The following is a 22,089-nucleotide window of genomic DNA, read 5'->3' on the forward strand; positions in this document are numbered from 1 at the left end:
CTCATAAGGAACAATTATTTAAGGTAAAAAGGTGTGATGATGATACCAGACACCGTCTTTCATGTACTGTTAAATTACCATCGGATAGAACATAAATTTTTTAGTTGTGATTAAACCAATCTGCAAACAACGCTAACTTTAAGACTGACGTCAATCAAAAACAAGGGCTGTTTGTAAAACATGCATGCCCCCCATATGGGCTGTCAGTTGTAGTGGCAGCCATTGTGTGAATACGTTTTTGTCACTGTGACCTTGACCTTTGACCTAGTGACCTGAAAGTCAATAGGGGTCATCTGCCAGTCGTGATCAATGTACCTATTAAGTTTCATGATCCTAGGCCTAATTATTCTAGAGTTATCATCAGGAAACCATTTTACTGTTTCGAGTCACTGTGACCTTGACCTTTGACCTAGTGACCTGAAAATTAATAGGGGTCATCTGCCAGTCATGATCAATGTACCTACATTGTATGAAGTTTCATGATCCTAGGCGTAAGCATTCTTGAGTTATTATCCGGAAACCATTTTATTATTTCGAGTCACTGTGACCTTGACCTTTGACCTAGTGACCTGAAAATCAATAGAGGTCATCTGCCAGTCATGATTAATGAACCTATGAAGTTTCATGATCCTAGGCGTAAAGCATTCTTGAGTTATCATCCGGAAACCATTTTACTGTTTCGAGTCACTGTGACCTTGACCTTTGAACTAGTGACCTAAAAATCAATAGAGGTCATCTGCCAGTCATGATCAATGTTCCTATGAAGTTTCATGATCCTAGGTGTAAGCATTCTTGAGTAATCATCCGGAAACCATTTTACGATTTCGAGTCGCTGTGATCTTGACCTTTGACCTAGTGAGCTGAATCTATAGGAGTCATCTGCCAGTCATGATCAATGTACCTATGAAGTTTCATGATCCTAGGCCTAAGCATTCTTGAGTTATCATCCGGAAACCATTTTACTATTTCGAGTCACTGTGACCTTGACCTTTGACCTAGTGACCTGAAAATCAATCAGGGTTCACACAGATATTCTCCAATAAAATTTAAGCACTTTTCAAGGGAAAAATCCAAATTCAAGCACTTTTTTAGTCCGACCTACTGAAAACTGTATTATGATTATGAAAGACCGATTGAAAATCCCAAACAGTCGGTCCGATTCTGTTTGCTAAAATTCCCATGTCATGAAATCGATTACACGGTGCACATGCTAACACACACACTTATTACATTCTTATCTCGATTAGGTGTGAAAAACCATTCACTGCAGTCTCTTAACCGGTCAGGACCAGTTTATTGCACGTCTGCCGTCTAGTATCAGAGTATGACCCCAAGCAGCGAAGATTCGCGCGGTTGTGCATAAGTCATGCGTGAATAACCATGTGTCTTGTCAATATCAATTGATAATTTCACTGGCTTATACCTAGCACACTAATAGGTCCGTAATATGTACTCATCCACGATAAAATCGTTGATAGTTACTTCGGAGATAAAAAAACCTCGATGTCATCCTCGTGGAAATAGGGCATTTCATGTATGATACAGTAAACTTTAATATAAACAAAGAAGAAAATCGGATATTCTGCAATAATTATGGGTGGACCTTATACACTGTAAGCACGTGAATACAATTCTGGTGAATACAACTCAAAATATTATAAACCACACCTTCCGTATCACCGCATGTGTATTTGTCATTCTACTTTTGCTATTATGAACTTCGAAAATAAATCATAATCGACGAAAAAAATACAGTATCCGAAAACGGTAATCCGAAAAATTATACGCGTTTCGCACATGAAATATGCATAATATAAAATATTAATATGCATAATCTAAATATTGTAGGCAGAGGCCAATAGCAATTGTAAATGATTAATTCCAAAAATAACACTTCACCATGCCGATCATGTTTACATCAATTAACGTCACAGCGCGTGAGTTTTAATACACCACCTCAGTGTAATTTCAAACACGTGTTTCGTTAAAATTAGATGGCCATGGCATATGATGGGTCCCTTTGAATTGGGAAAACCAGGTTACCTGGTAAATTGAAATCATTATGTTAAAGCAGACGACAAACAGCGGTAATTACGGGAATAATTAGTTGATGGCGATTAAATAATTATTTCATCAAGCAATGTTCAACATAATCTAATTGCAGAGAAAACGGCGTTAAAAACAAAACCAGCCGACAATATAAGCGGCGATTTCTTGACGATTAAATAATAATTGGCGAAAAATAAACAAAGATCTAACAGTTACTGATAATTGGTAAAGCACGGGGAGATTAAAAACGTTTTTTCCGAAATATATCACTGCTGTCGGACACTGATTGAGAAAAACGCTCTAGGCCACAGTGTCGCAAAAGTTATTGACGCGTGTATGACAATACACAGGGTCGAGTGTGTACACAGGTAATCTCGCTATCGATTTTTCCTGCTTGATGGCCCGATTTGCAGGCGTTTCGCATTCGCCGGACAACATTTAGAGGCAATTTGTTTTTTGATGTAGGCAGATAAAATAATCGCCATTTTTTCTAGACAATTTTAAGAAATAATAGCCAGTTGGATAAAATAATCGCCATTGCAGGGCTCAACATTAACGGTTGTCCTATTGCCCATGGCAAGTTAAAGTTGGGTCCGGGCAAGTTATTTTATAATCTAGTTGTCCGCCCGGGCAAGTGCAAAAAAGAACAAAGAGCATTTAATTTGGACTTTAATTAGACTTAAATTGCTGTAATCATTTTGTTAAATGTGCAAATATAAAAAAGGTTTTGTGGTGTATCATTAATTTTTTTTTTATTTTTTTTTAAATAAGAGCTTTACAGTTAATGTGATATTTCATGTTTGGACAAGTGGCTTTATGTTCTGGGCAAGTAGATTTTCTAAGTACTTGCCCGGCAGGGCAAGTTGGTTTTTAGGTTAATGTTGAGCCCTGCATTGGCGATAATGTCTGGCAGCAGCGTGAGCACTGTATTCCAGTGGTATAATATAGCTGCTATAGATGTTAAAGACAGTTATGCATCTGATAGTGCTGCAACAATACGCCAAAAACCGTATTGCAATATATTGTCAGTTCAAAAACCCGTATTGCAATATATCGCAATATATTGCTAACGTGTACCAAAATTATAACTTGCCAATTATCCTATAATCCCGTATATTCCAGTTTTAAAGCAAATGTTGGTAAATATTTACTATATACCAGTAAATGTGCTCAAGAATAACAAGAAACACAAACATTCGCAACTTTTCTTAAGTATCAAATACATTTTGGCATTTGTTACTATTTAAAGATGTGATTAAATAAGGTCCAACCCGGGCGTTTTTTCCACTGAACATGCGTAATTCACCTGACGTGATGTTCCCATTTTTATACAACACAAAATACGCCCATACTTTCCATGCGACGTCCTACATGTCTGTATAATTTTCGCGCGCTTTTTATTGAGACAAAGGATAAAGCACTTTTTATTTGACGCTATAATTTTTTATTGTCGCATTAGCATTAAAATTTTGAAGCGTATTTCCGAAATTTGGATTACAAATTTAATAATGCTCAATTCAGAATCGAACGAAACATTTACAGCTGTGCGCAATTAATTCAACGATAATCTGTTCAAAAGCATCGAACGAATGCTCCGATGTAACAACGTTACTCCGTATAATATACTTTTCAGAATGCTTTTTTACCAAAAAAAATATTTACACTGCTTTGTTTAGTTTACCTTGTTATCATTATATCGGATGGCTTTTCTGGACGAAATGTGAATGAATTTTTGTAAAATTTTCGTACCGGTATGATGAAAATTGTATCGCAATACAATATGCGGATTGCGTATTGCGATATATACCGATATACCGGTATATTGTTGCAGCACTAGCATCTGATACAAATTAATTCTGAAGTAAAAATAGAAAACTACAAATGTACAGAATCTCGCAACGGCAATATAAAATGCCATGTATTAATTGAGGCTTGTAAAAATTATACTTATTAAGTAATTTTCTACAGCAGGTACACATGTACATGTAAAATCTGTTGTAGATGCAATAGTGTACTGTTTATGTTTAGACTGAGAGTCTGCACTCATTTAACCAGATTGCAGTTTCTTCACAGTATCATCTAATTTATTTGACAATCAGTCAAGTGCAACTTTTTTGTCTTTTGTCTTTTGCAGTACGTCTGAATAAATTGGGTTAACCAAATGAATTTGCTTCACAGACAAACTGCATTTTAGGTGGCTTTTGACGCCAATTCGCCCATACTGTCGATCTCTATACCTGTTCTGCGTTCTTTACAAGATGCTTTTACTTTAAAATCGGCATTGTAAACCACCCAAGGTTACTTCAAAAGCCACCCTTTCTGAAAAATGCACTTATTCGCTGGCATATTTCAACTTGTCAGCACCGTAATGGCATAATGCGTACAACAAAAACCGAAGTAGACCAATTGGTGGAAGATAAGTAGTAGTTGCCTCCCTTACGTTCTAAAACCCATACCGATCAAGTACCTGCCCGTATGAACAGATCGGAACCGTCATAAATCGTGAAAAACAAGAGGGCCAAGATGGCCCTAGTTCGCTCACCTGAGAGGAGTCGGTTCATTCAATCTTTACCAAATTCAAACTTGACCTAGATGTTGTCCAGACAAACATCCTGGTCAAGTTTCATCATTATTTCATCTGCCAGTCGTGATCAATGTACCTATGAAGTTTCATGATCCTAAGCGTAAGCATTCTTGAGTTATCATCCGGAAACCATTTTTCTAAGTTGAGTAACCGTGACCTTGACAGCCATTGTGTGAATACGTTATTTGGCACTGTGACCTTGACCTTTGACCTAGTGACCTGATAATCAATAGGGGTCATCTGCGAGTCATGATCAATGTACCTATGAAGTTTCATGAACCTAGGCATAAGCGTTCTTGAGTTATCATCCAGAAACCATTTTACTATTTCAGATCACAGTGACCTTGACCTTTGCCCTAGTAACCTGAAAATCAATAGGGGTCATCTGCGAGTCATGATCATTGTACCTACCGTATACGTGCGCTTATAAGACGCATTTTTAAGAGTCAAATTAATAAGTAAAAGTGGGGGTCGCGTCTTATAAGCGAGATACTTGTGAAAATAAGCGAAATTTTTCAAAATATCAAGTTTACTGGGCTTACGCTGGCCAAGTTGGACACTTGTAAATTGTTTTGAATCATCGCGGCAGCCATTTGCATTTTCTCTAAAGTCTGTATTTGCCCATACCGTGTATCAGAACGCTATGTTCAGTTACCGATTTACTTGAAATAAAATGTATCGTTATTGATTTTGTTGTCTATTATTTTTTATTTGAATTTTGTTATTTTGGGGTCGTAAGGCATTATATTGTCCATGGTTATACTTGAAAAGTTTTTATCACCCGATTGTCTGCGCGCGACGTCGTTAAATGTCATATAAATTGGACATAATAGTTAACGTTTGTAAGCGGCGACACGATGCCAAAAATGCTTAAAATAACAGCAAAATCAGTTCGCAGTTTGAAACTGTTAATTGTTAAATAAACACGTGATTACAAGTGCTTCTTGACAAATTTGTATCACCTGATCGTCTTTGTTCGACGCTGTTAATTGTCAATTAAGACATATTTGGCAATAAGGGTATCGTCTGAAAATAGTTACCAGTTTGCAACTGTCAATTGTTAAATAAACACGTTCATTCAGACGACCCCCTTATGCCGATGACACCTTATTTATTAGGGACCCACGACAGCGGGAGCAAAGAGCGACCGCATGCAATTATCCACAGGTGGCTTTCTTCTTGACCCGTGATTTCACTCTATCACGCGATTGGCTTATTTTATGAAAGTAGGCATTACCTATAGACAAGGGGCGTAACATTTGCATAATCAAGGTAATCTATATCTGCCTCTTAGTTTTCAATACCCGTCAAACAATACAATTATATTTACAAATTACAACTACTGGAATCGTCAAAATGAAACGCAAACGTAACTCTTATGATCTCAAACTCAATGGATGGTACACAGGACGACGAGTTGTTTGTTGATCTTGTGGAAAATCGCGATCAATCTGAGGATGTATCTGCCTGTGCAAAGGTTAGTGATTGCGACGACGATGATGATGATATCGGCGATTGGGTTTACGATGACAATCTCACTAGTGAGGAATTCTACGAACTGTTCGGTGAAAGCGATGATGAGGATTTCGAGGGATTTTAAGATGACTGATACGATCAATTACGAACGTAATATGTTTGAAATTGTTATGGCAAATTGATTAAATACGCAATTGTTAGAAATTGTGTTAATTTGATAATTATTTTTACTGTATGAATAATACTTGAAAATAAATTAAAACCTACTTATATATCATGAAATAAACAAATATTATTTACTTTGTTATTTGATTGTTTTATTTTTCGGACTTGCGTGAATTACTAATTGTATGCAGCGCGAGTTTGAAAAATTCTCAATGTGTTTCTTATTGATTTTCTTCAACATTCTGCCGTTTTTCGGCCGATGAAAACGGCAAAATTTGGCCGCGTCTTACAGGCGGGTCAGTCTGAAATCCACCGATTATAAAGTCCGAAATCGGGGTGCGTCTTATAAGCGAGGGCGTCTTATAAGCGCACGTATACGGTATGAAGTTTCATGATCCTAGGCATAAGCGTTCTTGAGTTATCATCTGGAAACCATTTTACTATTTCGGGTTACCGTGACCTTGACCTTTGACCTAGTGACCTGAAAATCAATAGGGGTCATCTATGAGTCATGATCAATGTACCTATAAAGTTTCATGATCCTAGGCATAAGCGTTCTTGAGTTATCATCCGGAAACCATTTTACTATTTCGGGTCATCAGGACCTTGACCTTTGACCTAGTGACCTGAAAATCAATAGGGGTCATCTACGAGTTATGATCAATGTACCTATGAAGTTTCATGATCCTAGGCCTAAGCGTTCTTGAGTTACCATCCCGAAACCATTTTACTATTTCAGGTCATCGTGACCTTGACCTTTGACCTAGTGACCTGAAAATCAATAGGGGTAATCTGCGAGTCATGATCAATGTATCTATGAAGTTTCATGATCCTAGGCATAAGCGTTCTTGAGTTATCATCCAGAAACCATTTTACTGCTTTGGGTCACCGTGACCTTGACCTTTGACCTAGTGACCTGAAAGTCAATAGGGGTCATCTGTGAGTCTAATCAATGTATCTATGAAGTTTCATGATCCTAGGCATAAGTGTTCTTGAGTTATCATCCGGAAACCATTTTACTATTTCGGGTCATCGTGACCTTGACCTTTGACCTAGTGACCTGAAAATCAATAGGGGTTATCTGCAAGCCATGATCAATGTACCTATGAAGTTTCATGATCCTTGGCATAAAAGCTCTTGAGTTATCATCCGGAAACCATCTGGTGGATGGACAGACCGACATGAGCAAAACAATATACCCCCTCTTCTTCAAAGGGGGGGGGGGCCATAATGAGAAAACTTCCCCCCTCCCAGCAGCAATGTTATTCAACTGACCGGGACCATTTTTTAAACTCAACTCTCGTATCAATGAAACAAATGTTCTGAGCAAATTTCATGAAAATTGGGCCAAAAATGTGACTTCTACTGTGTTACATGTTTTCACTATATACATATAGAGAAAAATGCCCGCCCACTGGCGGCCATGTTTTTTCACCGATCCAGACCATTTTCAAAGCCGTCCTAGATATCAATAAAACCAATGTTTTGACCAACTTTCATGATGATTGGGCAAAAATTGTGACTTCTAGAGTGTTTACAAGGTTTCTCTATAGCCAAATAGGGAAAACTGCCACTATATACATATAGAGAAAAATGCCCGCCCACTGCCGGCCATGTTTTTTTACCGATCTGGACCATTTTCTAACTCGTCCAAGACATCAATTGAACCAATGTTTTGACCAACTTTCATGATGATTGGGCATAAATTGTGACTTCTAGTGTTTACAAGGTTTCTCAATAGCCAAATAAGGAAAAATGCCCGCCCTTTGGCGGCAGTGTTTTTCAACAGATCGGAACCACTTTTGAACTCAACCAAGATATCATTAAGACAAATATTTTGACAAAGTTACATGAAGATTGGCAATGAAATGTGACTTCTACAGTGTTTACAAGGTTGTTGTTTTTTTACCTAGTGACCTAGTTTTTGACCCGGCACAACCCAGTTTTGAACTCGGCCGAGATTTCATTGGGACAAAGCTTCATGAAGATGGGACAAGAAATGTGGCCTCTAGAGTGTGTACAAGCAAATGTTAACGGACCTACGACGGACATACGACGGACAAAGACCGGTCACAAAAGCTCACCTTAGCAATCAGGTGAGCTAAAAACTACGACTTCCGACTCACGGAAATAAAATATTTTTATCCGTTTTTCAAGCACTTTTCAGCCAAATTCAATCACTTTCAAAGCACTTTTCAAGGCTATGGTTGAAAATAAGCACTTTTAAGCACTCCAGATCGTTTTTAAGCACTATTCAAGATAAACCTTGATTTTCAAGCACTTTTCAAGGTCTGTGCGAACCCTGTCAATAGAGGTCATCTGCCAGTCATGATCAATGTACCTATGAAGTTTCATGATTCTAGGCCTAAGCGTTGAGTTATCATCGGGAAACCATCTGGTGGACGGACCGACCGACTGACTGACCAATGGACGGACCGACCGCATGTGCAAAATAATATACCACCTCTTCTTCGAAAGGGGCATAATAATAGTTTGTAATCCGATACACGCTTCCGATTTTTAATGTTAACACGACTTTTACAAATGCTTCCAATATACAGTTATCAAGTATATTTCCCGACAAAAGCGCGCGAAAATTATGTTTTAATGTACAAGTTCAAGGTTTATGCGTGGAAAGTGTGCCTGTATTAATTTTTTTATACAAACTTTGTATCGCAGAGAACACTGAATTCTGTTGATTTTGGTTAAAAGTTTCTTTGGTAATTTTTAACACAATTATATCGCGCATAATTTGATATTTCCTCCAAATAAATTTCAATTCAAACATGCCATATCATAATCTTTATTGTTACGGTATTTTAGTAGAGTAGTTATGGAAACAGTTATTGAACTGTATACTGATTAAAGAGAACATCTGGAAGGAACTGGATTAAGTGTTTGGCGTTATGAAAACACGCAAAGCTTGTCTACTGACCTATTGTGTAGACTGCTGTCTGTGGTGTTTTGACAAAAAGGATAAACATGTGTGAATGTCACTCTGCCGATTTGGTCCATAATTGACCGCTCACTGTCACTCAAACTCATGAAATAATCAATAAGATTTTGTTTATTGCGGCCGCATTGTCTGACAAACAACGACTGGCGGAGTAATGGATAAAGCGTTTTATGAAAACACAACTTAGTGGGCGGAGCCATCTTGTATTTGGCGACTGGCCAATGATAATTACCGGTAATACATTGTTTTGAATGTCATTATTTTATATACATATGTACTTGTAATAAATGTAATTTTATTTGAAAATCAGAAGTCAAGCAAAGTTAAATTAATCGTTATCTCATTAAACAAGGAGTTTCCTCCGCGTTGCCCAACGCCGAGGGCCAATCATGCAAACTCCGAGTATCACGGGACGTTCTTACTCTCATTCCGTTGGCTTGTCCGGGGAGTAGCGAGGGAAATTGGGGAAAAAGCGTGTACTGTACTGTACATGGCTGTGTAATGTGACTAAATTATTTGATACTCTAATTTTTCAGTGGGTGATCTATTACCCCATGTCGCCTTTATTGCGATTAAGCTCTGAGCGCAGTTATCAGAGTGAATGACCAGATTAACTGTTATGATTTGTACGTCTCGTGTATAGAAAACAGTTTACATGCCGATTATCGGACGTTCAGGTGACTTCCACCACTTGTAAAACGGACGTACTCCAGCCGATTTTGGGCGTAATTTACGCCCGGACGTCTATTAATGGAAGCCAATTCAAACATTAAGCGATCGCATGAAAGGGAAAGTATATCCATTTAATATTGGATTGGGCCCTGACCTAATCTTTTCAAAAGAAGAGGAAACGGGCTTGGTGGAACATCTTGAGTGCATGTCCCAGCTTGGATATGGTTATTCCAATGTACAGGTCCAGCACCTAGCTGGGGGTATTGGGAGAATATTTACCATCTTGTATGTGTGCAGCTCCTCAGTATTCGCCATTTCTGTTATAGCTTTTTCCCCTGGTTTGGGATTTGTGCTGTTGGCTTTAGGTTGCATAGAGGCCGGTCAGACGCATGTAAACTTTTGTTCAGCCTTCAACAAGAGGTACTTTTCTACTGCTTCTTTTCCGGATTTAAGTTCCATAATTTTTAGCAGGTGTGATGTATCTAGGAAGGCTTCGCTTGGATAAAGCTTATCTGCAGAAACAACCTCTGGGCAGCACGGGAAAGATTTTCGGAAGCCTGCGACTATGTTTGCTGGAACCATGGCCTTTAGATATTCCTTGCAAGCCATTTTTGCCATCATATATTTCGTGACAGTTTCTCCAAAGTGTGACAGAAGGAAGGAAGGAAGTAAGGAACTTCTAAATGGCAACTATATGCTCCCCGAAAATTTTCGGGGAGAATAAAAATAAATGGCCAATATCAATAAATACACATGCCAGTGTGTCAAAGAAAATAGCTATTTTAACTTGTGATTTATAAGAAAATTTCCCACATGATGCCCCATTTAGAACGTGGTCAAGCAAGAGCACGAATCCAATGAGAAAATTCTTCTGCATGATACAGATCATTGACCTTCACCTTAACAAGGTAAATATTTAGCAAATATGTAAACAAATACAGTTTTCTTTGTGTTTCGTATTGAAATATTATTTTATTGACGACATAAAAGTTCAACAAAGCTAAAATTACCAGCCATTGTATAAGCATGCGCGGTAAAAATAGTTAAGAGGCACGAAAGGACGAGAAGATAGCTTACAATAAAAAAAATCGTGAACAAAGCCACAAATATCAAATCTATCCAATGAGAATAGTATAAATACATCTATTTAATTCAGTTTAAAAAGCAATATTTCTTTAGTTCAAACACATGAGGTTGCTGAAACTACATGAATGGATGGAATAAAAGAAATAAACAAGTAAAAAATGGTCTTGAAACCGAAACAACTGCATATTGTGTCAGTGACAATCGGGGTGACAATGTTACACTCACGTGTTTTTATTAGACTGTTCTTTTTCAGGACACGTTGACGACTGGAATTCTTTTGGTTGTTTGATCAAATTGTTAATAAGCTATTTTTACCGCAAGTGTTTAAAAAGTAAATCAATCGTAAGTTTGACTAATAGAACAATAAACTTGTACCGAAATTCGCGGGATACCTCGCGCGACTATTGTGAACTCTTCACAAAATTCCAATTTTATCTCGCGAGATCACGTTTTTAAATTTTGTTGAAATATATGTGTTTTTTTAAGTATTATATTTTTTTTAGATACAAATGATATTTAACGAATAATACTCATTATTAAATAAAAAAACAAATGTTTTTATCATTTCAAGATGCGGCTCTTTGCACGAGTGTGTTAAGAAACATGAGTCGTTCCCCTTTGCTCGCAAAATATTTGTGTCTTGTTCTGAGAAAATTGGGCTTAATGCATGTGCGTAAAGTTTCGTCCCAGATAAGGCTGTGCAGTCCGCACACGCTTATCAGGGACGACACTTTCCGCTGTCATGGTATTATTAAAGGAAGTCCCTTCTCACCGAAAATATTGTTTAGGCGGAACGTGTCGTCCCTAATTAGCCTTATCTTGGACGAAACTTTACGCACATGCATTATGCCCAGTTTTCTCAGAACGCGACTCATTTAATCATATATCTTAGTATTTAATGATAGATCGTTGGACATGTAACATGTATAATGTGCTAGAGAAGTAGTATAGATGCTAGTGGACCCAATATTGCCTCGGATGGGTTTGGGAGGAAGGGTGGGGTAAATTGGACAAGTGCATCGTGCAAAATCCTCAGTTTACCAACAGGCTTATTGTATTGTATTTGCTTTACATATTAAAAAGTCGAAAACAATTTGTGAAACTATATACATTGTATGTTGCATCACATCTGACCAACACGCTAACGAAAACAAACGCAAAGAGATAGGATCAAATAATCAATACAGTCAGTCAACCAGTTTAGAATAACCCGGCAAAAAACGTTAATTCTTTTGACCACACTAATTTCTTTTGTGATTAAGTGACAATGTGAGAAGATGTTAAAATAAAGGGTAAAATTTATTTTGTATGATGACAGGTTAGGTCAGGCGGCATATGCATTTTTTTTGTCAAAAATAGCCAATTAAAGTTCACCCTTCGGAAAATTATTAAATATCATTCAACTTAAAGAATTAGTTTTTCAAAACATTGTCATGGCATTTGTTTTCAATAAGCAAAAAGTTTATTTGAAAGTAATAAAGCCTTCTATATCCATATGCACATTTCAAAACATAACTCATTCAATCAGTTCCGGTTAACTTTTAGCTGCATTTATCCCCCCTGCAAGCATAATACAAAAGCTTTCTTGCTAAAACTTTGTTAATTTATTCCTTTACCTAATGTATACCTTAGACACTTATCATTATGTTTTTATTGGGGCATTATGGAAAATTAAATACAAATTAATCGGAACTGCTGATTATCCGGAACTGGTTGACAAACTGTAAATCTTTGTCTAAAGGCGTTAATGAAAAAATTTAGGGGTGTCATATGTGCGCCAATCTGATCCTAAGTCACATTCATGTACACATCCACAGGTGGTGCTCATCGTATATATATAATATCAGAAGTTTATTTACAGGTCGTCGCTGTGTCTCCACGACATCTTTATGTTCCGTCCCGCCCCTGTGACCTTTCAGGTGAAAATATTTAATTTTGAGCAAAAGCAGGTCAACTTTACCCGGCTTTCCGGGTATTCGCCAAAGAGATCATTTTCATCCAAAAAGATCAGTGTACGATGACCAATGAAACCTTTATTTGCACTGGTAGACAATTCAAAGACAATTCATATCTGGTTGCCCTTAAAAGGGATAGGTTACTCCGAAAGGGAGTGCTGGCAATTTGGCAAATATGCTCTTTCTGCTCATAGCGCGCTGTGCCGCCTTTTTAGCCACTCTTGACGTCAACAGCAGTCGACCCGATCCCCGTCCTGGGACACTTCCATAAGGCCACCTTCTCGAAGTTCTGGATTAAATTGCTGCTCCAGATCCGCCCCCTCCGTCTTCTACGCTGGTAAATCCGCTGTCCCGCTGCCCCCGTCCCACTCCTGGCGATTCTAGTGGCAACCCATAAACTACTATATCTTCATCCTCTACGGACAAAAAAAAATGCGTTCCGCTTGGGGCCCCGATCATCGAGTTCTGGGAGACAACGAAGACCCGTCCCACTCCTGACGATTACATCGGCCAACCCTAAACCACTGTATCTTCATCCCCTACGGATATACCTCTTGGGAATCCCGATAGCGATTTATAGGAGACAGCAAACATAGCAGTAGAGAAGACGTCCGGCTCGAGGGATGACGGTACCAGCTGGATATATAAGCCGCCCGCATACGTTCCCAAATCCGATAGAGAAGTCTTCAAGAAAATCTTCTGCGGTTGACTCTCGACTTGGTCGCGACGAGCACGCTCGAGATGACTTCAACTATCGCTTATCTAGGGATTTAGCCAAACTAAAAGTTCGAAGGACGAAAGTGGGGGGAGGGGGCTAAAAAGGGAAAAGGGACAATGTGACCTCTTCCGTGAAAATTCGCCGGACAGTAAAATGTGTACATTGTAAGTCACTTTAATTCCTCTAAGTACTTATATCGAAGCATCCATTCAATATATATTTCATTATATGAATTCATGATTAAAATAATTTAGTAACTAAAACATTAAGCAATACTCTATATAATCGCCAGTAGTTAATAAAACGCATAGGTTGTGTGATGTAATCTAAAAGAATATTTACATACGAACGAGAAAAAGAAGATTTTACATAAAATTGAAGGTGGTGGACCTTTAATTTTAAAAGTGGGAAGCATAAACATTGAATGGGACCTATCCTGTCGTTATGCCTTATCTAAATTCAAACATCATCCCCTAAGAGTACACATTCGCGACATGAGATTTGGGGCACATGGGATACAAACGTTTGCAGATGACACCAAACAGATCCTTATCTCGCAATCACTGCTACAGTGAATACATCGTCAGCTTGTCGTATTTTTATTATCACAGTAGGAGTAGTCAAAACGTCACAAGTTAACAAATAATACCGCGCTACCAAAATACAAACGACGTTGCTCTTTAGCTTGCAAGTTTCCGTGTGGTCAAAGTTTTGTTCTCCTAATTACATTTATCTCCTAATTACATTAATTATTAAAAATAACTAAAATCGTGTGTCAAAGTATAAAAACAATATAAATTGTTTTCGTTATAAGTGTAATCAATTCTACACAACAAGTGATTTTATTTAATATTAAAACAAACTATGCTTGTTAAATGATGTACATGATCATCCCATGATAATGTCAAAATATGTATCGAACTCATAAATCACATATACAATGGCAAACTTTCAATAAATGCACAGTAAAGTATAGAACAGTAGAATGGAATGACACAGGACGAACATGTATCATGTGCACAGTAAAGTATAGAACAGTAGAATGGAATGACACAGGACAAACATGTATCATGGCGTACTCTACTCCATGTGAAAGCAGTGTTGCTTGTGTGATATGTCCGCATTTAATAATAATACAACATAAGCATCAAAGGGCGTCGGGAATTTCAGTGTAAAAAACACTCAATGAAGTTACATGAAACGATTTTTTTTTCTACTGTAAATATTAATATATTGGCCGATTATTTTAAACATTATCTATCATTTTGTGTTATAACCCCCAAATAACCATTATCTATGATTTTGTGTTTTAACCCCCAAATAATTTTATTTAAATTGTTTTCCTTTTTTTACTGGCATCCGTGTGCAGTTTTCATTAATGGACAAGAACTGTGTAGGTTTTAAAATATCTGCTTCATCTTGTAAGCGTAATGTCATATTTTTCTCAACTTCAAGGGGAGATGATTCTGAACTTATTCTTACGTTGCTCATTTACGATAGGGGTTGAGTACTCATTTATATGAAAACACAGTAAAAGTTTTAATGTGTGTACGAACCCCCACCATATCACACATATATTTCATGGGCATAATAAAAACTAAAAATGGTTACAATAAAACAGCATATTTATTTAAACTAAAATCAAAACAAAAAGTTAACATAGAACACAAATAAAATAATTTGATTCTACTGGGGCTCGAACCTTGGGCCTCTCACATGTGAAGCGAGCGTGTAACCACTACACTATGGAACCGCTTGAAAAATCACCTTCTAACTAAGATATTAATACCGGTAAGTGACTGTAGTGTAACGGTTATCAATAAAGCAATAAACCGTATAATCGCTGTCGGCTTGTAAAATTGAAGAAAATACGCGTTAACCACAACTCGAAAAGCAAAAGTCTGCGCTATTGTTAGAAAAAACACAAAATAAATATGTTTTGATAATGTTTTGTTTTTATACAAAACCAGGAAGTTTTACCGGTTCGCGTATTTACCCAGTCCCTGTGATCTTTTATTATTGCCCAGTCCCTGTGATCAGTTATTAATTAAAAGAAATAGCTTTCCATTATTGGCAATAAATGTTGTAGTAAATGTAATAGGCACAAATGCAGTACTTATTTACACCAATGTACACAAAAAATCACCACTATGCAAGATATTCTGACAACAAAAATACATACATTGATCCGTAAAATAACTTCTCCTCCCATAAGCGAAAAAAACGTATTACATACGAATCGCCGCACTTCATTCAGTGCGACGCCAATCATTTATTGTTTTTTCATCTTGTAAACCTTTAAAGCTGTGATCATCTGCTAAATACCAAACATTAGGTGTTTAAGCCAATTTAAAGTCTAGCTAAAAATCGAAAGTTTACTGCAGCACTACATTGTGCAAAGTAAATAATGCTCGATTGGTAATTGTCGGCTCGGGTACTTCTTAAATGTACCCAAGGTAATAGGTATACGTAAATGTACCCCGGGCATGGTAAATTTACTAAAACGAACCCGGGAATTTTGACGCTATATTGGTCGGGGGTATAGTGTTTTTGGCCTGTCTGTCATTGTGTGTGTGTGTGTGTGTGTGTGTGTGTGCGTGCGTGCGTGCGTGCGTGCGTGCGTGCGTGCGTGCGCGCGCGCGCGCGTGTGTGTGTGTGTCCCAAAACTTTAACCAAAACTTTAACCTTGGTCATAACTTTTGCAATATTGATGATAGCAACTTGATATTTGGCATGCATGTGTATCTCATGGAGCTGAACATTTTGAGTGGTGAAAGGTCAAGGTCATCCTTCAAGATCAAAGTCACTTAAAAACAAAACTTTGACCAAAACTTGAACCTTCTTCATAACTTTTGCAATATAGAACGTATCAATTTGATATTTGGCATGCATGTTATCTCATAGAGCTGCACATTTTGAGTGGTAAAAGGTCAAGGTCATCCTTCAAGGTCAAAGGTAAAAAAACAATCAAAGCGGTGCATTGGGGGCATTGTGTTTCTGACAAACATATCTCTTGTTTCGAATTAATTATGGTCATATTTATGTCAATATTTTGTAAAATGACCTCAATATAATTGAAACTCATACTACAAAAAAACAATGTCGAGGTTTTGTTCGAAGAGAATCAGTTCCGTATTCCGTAGCACATTTTACGACATTAGATTTATGGCGGGAATAAAATTTGGGTTCAATCTAATTTGGCCGGATACGTGTTAGAACAGTTTCCTTACACGGTGTCCATTCGAGTACCGGTATACTTAAGATTATCCGAGGTACATTTAAGTAGTACCAGAGCCGACAATGAACAATCGACAAATATTTAAACTCAACTGCCTTCTTAATTTCTAAATAGCTATGAGCCAAGTTTCAGGTTTAGATTTTCATTAAACTGATCAAAACCATCATTTTTTGGCATTGATCGGCACAATAAAATACTTGACCCCGGATTTATGAATTTTATATATGTTTTATGATGTGTCACGTATTTTTGTGAGATGTTCAAACGTTAAGCTCGATTGGTCATTTTTGGCTCAGGTACTACTTTAATGTACCCCGGGTATTCTCAAGTTAAATTAAAAGTACCCCGGGTAGGGAACATATACTATACCAGTGAATTCTAACGCTAATTTGGTCATTGTCGTTTTTTCCAAATTAATTATTTTCATATTTTTTCAATATTCTGTAAAATGGCCTCAATTATCGAAACAACTGCTCAAAAAGCATGTTGAGGAATTATTTTTTTTTAAACAAATTTTGTTGCGTATTTCGTACCGCGTTTAACGACATCTGATTTAGGCGGGAATAAAAATCCGGTACAGTCTAAATTAGCCGGGTTCGTGTTAGTATATTTTGCGCAACCGGTGTACATTTAAATAAACTTAAGAGTACCCGGGTACATTTAAGTAGTACCCGAGTCGACAATGACCGATCGAACCAAAATAAATGATATAATGCTATATAGTAGAATTTTTTGTTTCTAATGTGTTTGAAGTATTCTGGTTGTAGGTAAAGTTTTGGATTAGTTTTGATAAAATGCGAACTGATCTTGTTTTGTTTTAGTATAATGAGAATAAATTACGATTTTGTACGGTGCAGATATTGTGATTTATGTGGGGCATACAAATATTTTCACAGAACCTACCCTATTGACGAATTTCATGATAGATTTAGAAATATATATTCTTTCGTGCAAGTCTCATTTATTAACGTTAACGTAATCGACCGAGATCATATTTTGAAAACGTTCATTTATTAAATTCATAATTTATCCTTTATTTAAACCGTCAAAACTACATCGGAATGCGATATGAACAGTCTTTATATATATAACAACCACAACATCAGCTGCAGACTCACACACAGAAGAATACCCCCAGAGTCTTCCGAGAGGGGGGGGGGGGAGGATGAGAGACTCACAAGGACGGATACACAGATGCCGACTAGGCTTGTACAACGGACATTGACCGGAGAAGTAGCAGTAGTGAAGTGTGGCAAATGTGACAAGATCTGAAATAATCTAAGGGGACTGCGGATACATCAAGCCAGGACTGATTGTGGGAAATCAGACACCCAGACGCAACGCTCAAGTGGTACACCTGGTGAGACGTCGGAGGATCCAAGTCGGGAAGAATCCCATAGAACTAGGAACCTCTACGCTTCTGAGAATCTGTTTTCAAACACACAGGGCAGGCAGCAGGAAGAGGACGACCATGACCCTCTTCTTGATCTGCTTCCCCCACTGGACGATGACACTCCAGCACATGCAGAACCAGCACCACAAGTACAAACAGCTCCGGGAGATGATGAGAAGAGGCGCCCGCGGATAGCATGGCCCAGGACGACAGACCGGCGAGCGTGACAGGAGCTAGATCGAGACGTCTCCGCTATACTGGATACAACCCTCCTGGTCCAGCTGACCGAAAGATAAGAGCAATGACGGGCCTCATCTATACTGTAAGCAAAGAGAGGTTTGGCTTGGCTGAGAAGAAACCAGAGAAGCCAGCCCCAATCATCAGCAGAAGACAGAGGCTAATCAAACAGACCAGAAAAGAGCTTACAAGTGTAAAGAGGCAGTATAGAAAAGCCAAGGAAGAAGGGAAAGTAGGACTCCAACAGTTACGAAGCACTTTACGAGAGAAACTGAGCACTCTCAACAAGGCTGAGCAAACAAGACAGAGGAAAAGGAAGAGAGAGAGACAGAGAGCTAGATTCATCCAGAATCCATACCAGTTCACCAAAGACATCCTTGACAACGAACGATCAGGAAAAGTAGAAAGCAGTATGGCGGACATAGAACAGCACTTACGCAATGTCCACAGTGATACTTCACAGGAGGTTCCATTGGGTGACTGTTCAAGGCTAGAACCAGAAGACCCACCAGAAACTCCTTTGGACACAAAGGAGCCATCATTGTCTGAGGTACAGCACGTGGTGAAGAAAGCGAGGACAGGCTCAGCCCCAGGCCCGAATGGCATTCCTTATCGTTGTCTATAAGATGTGCCCAGGCATACTTCGGAAACTATGGACCCTACTTAGAGTAATTTGGAGAAAGGGCGAAATCCCGGATTGCTGGAAGAGAGCGGAGGGAATATTCGCCCCAAAGGAGAAGGACTCGAAGGATATTGGTCAGTTCCGGACCATTTCTCTGCTCAACGTAGAGAAGAAGATATTCTTTGCAGTCCTAGCCAAGCTACTGACAACGTTTCTTACTGACAACAACACCGTTGATACGTCAATTCAGAAGGTTGGAGTTCCCGGATTTTCAGGATGCGTCGAGCATACCAGTGTTCTCAGCCAAGTGATCCGGGAAGCACGAGTGAACCATGACGACCTGACTGTAGTGTGGCCAGACCTTGACAACGCTTATGGATCAATACCCCACAAGTTGATTGAGAAGGCACTTGAGCAGTATCATGTACCAGAACACGTTTGTAACCTGGTAAAAGACTACTACAGAGGCATTAAGCTACGCTTTGCTGTGGGGGACAAGACAACAGCGTGGCAAAGCTTGGAGAAAGGCATTGTCACAGGATGAACAATGTGGTCCTGTTTGTGATGGGTATGAACCTCATCATCAATGCGGCGAAGAGAGAGACACGTGGTCCAAAAGCAGCAACAGGAATCTACCTACCTCCAGTTAAGGGATTCATGGATGACCTCACTCTGACAGCAAAGACCCACATTCAAGCAAGGTGGATGCTTTCGGCCCTAGAAGAGGCAGCAACTTGGTCCAGAATGAGGTTCAAACCCAGAAAGTCCAGAGCACTTGATATCAGGAAAGGCCAACCTACCAAGAAATTCAATCTGACAGTGCAAGGTAAGGACATACCATCGATAATGGACAGCCCCATTAAATGCATTGGGAAGTGGTATGATGCTACACTCCAAGATGGGAACAACATCAAGCGCATCAAGAACCAGCTCACTGAAGGGCTGAAGCAGATTGACAGAAGCGGACTACCTGGCAAATTCAAGGCCTGGTTATTCCAGAATGGACTTCTCCCACGACTGATGTGGCCACTGATGCTTTATGAGGTGGCAACAACAGCGGTGGAAGGACTGGAGAGAACCATTAGTAGGCATTTGCGAAAGTGGCTTGTCGTACCACCCAGCTTCAGCAACATTGGGCTCTATGGACGATCAAATCAACTACAGCTCCCATTGAGTTCGTTGGTGGAGGAGTACAAGGTGGCAAAGGCCAGAATTGTCATGACGCTGAAGGATTCAAGGGATGACATGGTCCGAAGAGCAGGTGTTGAGACCAGGACGGGAAGAAAGCGGTCCGCTAGCCAGGCTGTAGCGCAAGCCGAGAGCCGCTTGCGACACAAAGACATTGTGGGAACAACGGCAGTGGGAACACAAGGTCTGGGCTCTGCGGAGTCGAGGAGCTGGAAGAAGGCATACAGTAGGACAAGGAGGGAGATGGTCCAGGCAGAGGTACGTCTGGCCGAAGAAGAAGATCGAGGCATTAGGGCAGTGGTAATGGGGTGCCAGGGTGCTTGGACAAAGTTGCAGACTACAGGAAAGAAGATGACATAGGCGGATATCTGGCGTAGCGAACCCCTGCGCATCAGTTTCCTGCTCAGGTCAGTCTACGACCTGCTACCTTCACCAGCAAACCTGCACAGGGGAAAACGTGACGACCCAACCTGCCAACTTTGCGGAAAGATAGGCACGCTAGAACATACACTATCATCTTGCCAGACAGCCCTTACACAAGGAAGATGCAGGTGGAGACACGACAAGGTCCTTTAAGAACTGGCAGACATAGTGGAAAGGGAGAGGCGAAAGAAGAGGACTGTGAAAGAGACCGGGAAGATGCAGTTTGTAAAGGAAAGGGAAACCATCAAGAAGCAGCAGACGCAAGCAGCATCGATCCTAGATCTTGCGCAGTCATGGGAGATGGTTGTTGACCTGAAACGAAGGCTGGTTTTCCCAAGTGTAGTCCAGACAACACAACGCCCCGACATGGTGATCTGGTCGGCAAAGGACAAGTGTCTGGTGATGGTTGAACTCACAGTTCCTTGGGAGTCGCGCTGTGATGAGGCGATGGAGAGGAAAACGGCAAAATATGCTGATCTGCAGAGGGAATGCAAGGAGAAGGGGTGGCACACGTGGCTATTCCCAGTGGAGGTCGGCGTCCGAGGCTTTCCGTCAAAGTTTCTCTGGAGACTTTTCACTGCACTTGGCCTGACAGGAAGAGACAGAAAGCGAGCGGTCAACAGACTTGGGGATGCAGCGGAGAGAACATCGAGATGGCTTTGGCTAAGGAGAGAAGAGAGGAGCTGGCAGCCGTCTACTGACACGTAGGGGATTGATCAACCCCTGCGGACCCACCACCAGGAGAATGTATCGAGATAAATGGGGCGAAACATTCAGTGCTCGGTGGCTCTCGACTGAGGATGTCAGTAGTCCAGCAGTTTACCGACTGTTTACATCTCAAACAATTTAAATCGGTTTAGTTCTAAACGGGCGTTTTAAATAAATGGATATATTCGATCTCCACGTAGTGTTCGTTTAATGCTCTTGCATACACTCTCTGCGATCACAAGTAAATCTTACCTGATTTGGTAGGATTTTATTTTTTGTTTAAATATTATATTAAGAAAATTAGTATCATTTACTTTCATATTTTGTAATTAGTGCATACGTTTAGGTTCATAATAAAAAACAATCACCTAAATTAAAAGAGTAAAAATAACAACGGGAAATTATTATCAAAGACCTATAGAATACATTCTATAGGTCTTTGTTATTATACAACGTGGCTCGGCTATAATCACTTGGTTGGTTCTGAAGACAAGGATTTGATACAGCTTTGCTGATACTATTCACATTTCTGCGCAGGGGTTGGGATATTGCGATAACCTAATATCAACCCAAATCAAATTCAAGAAGAAAAACCCCAGCCCCATTGTTCTGCAATTAT

At 39.3% G+C, this 22,089-nt stretch overlaps 1 protein-coding gene across 5 annotated transcripts in view; it reads right to left on the reverse strand.

Moving 5' to 3' along the window:
* Positions 1 to 11,428, reverse strand: part of LOC127841986 (C-terminal-binding protein-like) — a 71,957-nt gene extending 60,529 nt beyond the window's left edge. For 2 of the 5 annotated variants that reach the window (XM_052371263.1, XM_052371262.1), the window contains exon 1: positions 11,214 to 11,428. The gene's annotated coding sequence lies outside the window, so the exon portion shown is untranslated. The remainder of the gene's footprint in view (positions 1 to 11,213) is intronic. The other 3 variants (XM_052371261.1, XM_052371253.1, XM_052371258.1) reach the window with 2 other exon arrangements.
* Positions 11,429 to 22,089: the final 10,661 nt, after the last annotated feature.

Source organism: Dreissena polymorpha, chromosome 8, assembly GCF_020536995.1.
Source record: "Dreissena polymorpha isolate Duluth1 chromosome 8, UMN_Dpol_1.0, whole genome shotgun sequence".
Lineage (NCBI taxonomy): Eukaryota > Metazoa > Mollusca > Bivalvia > Myida > Dreissenidae > Dreissena > Dreissena polymorpha.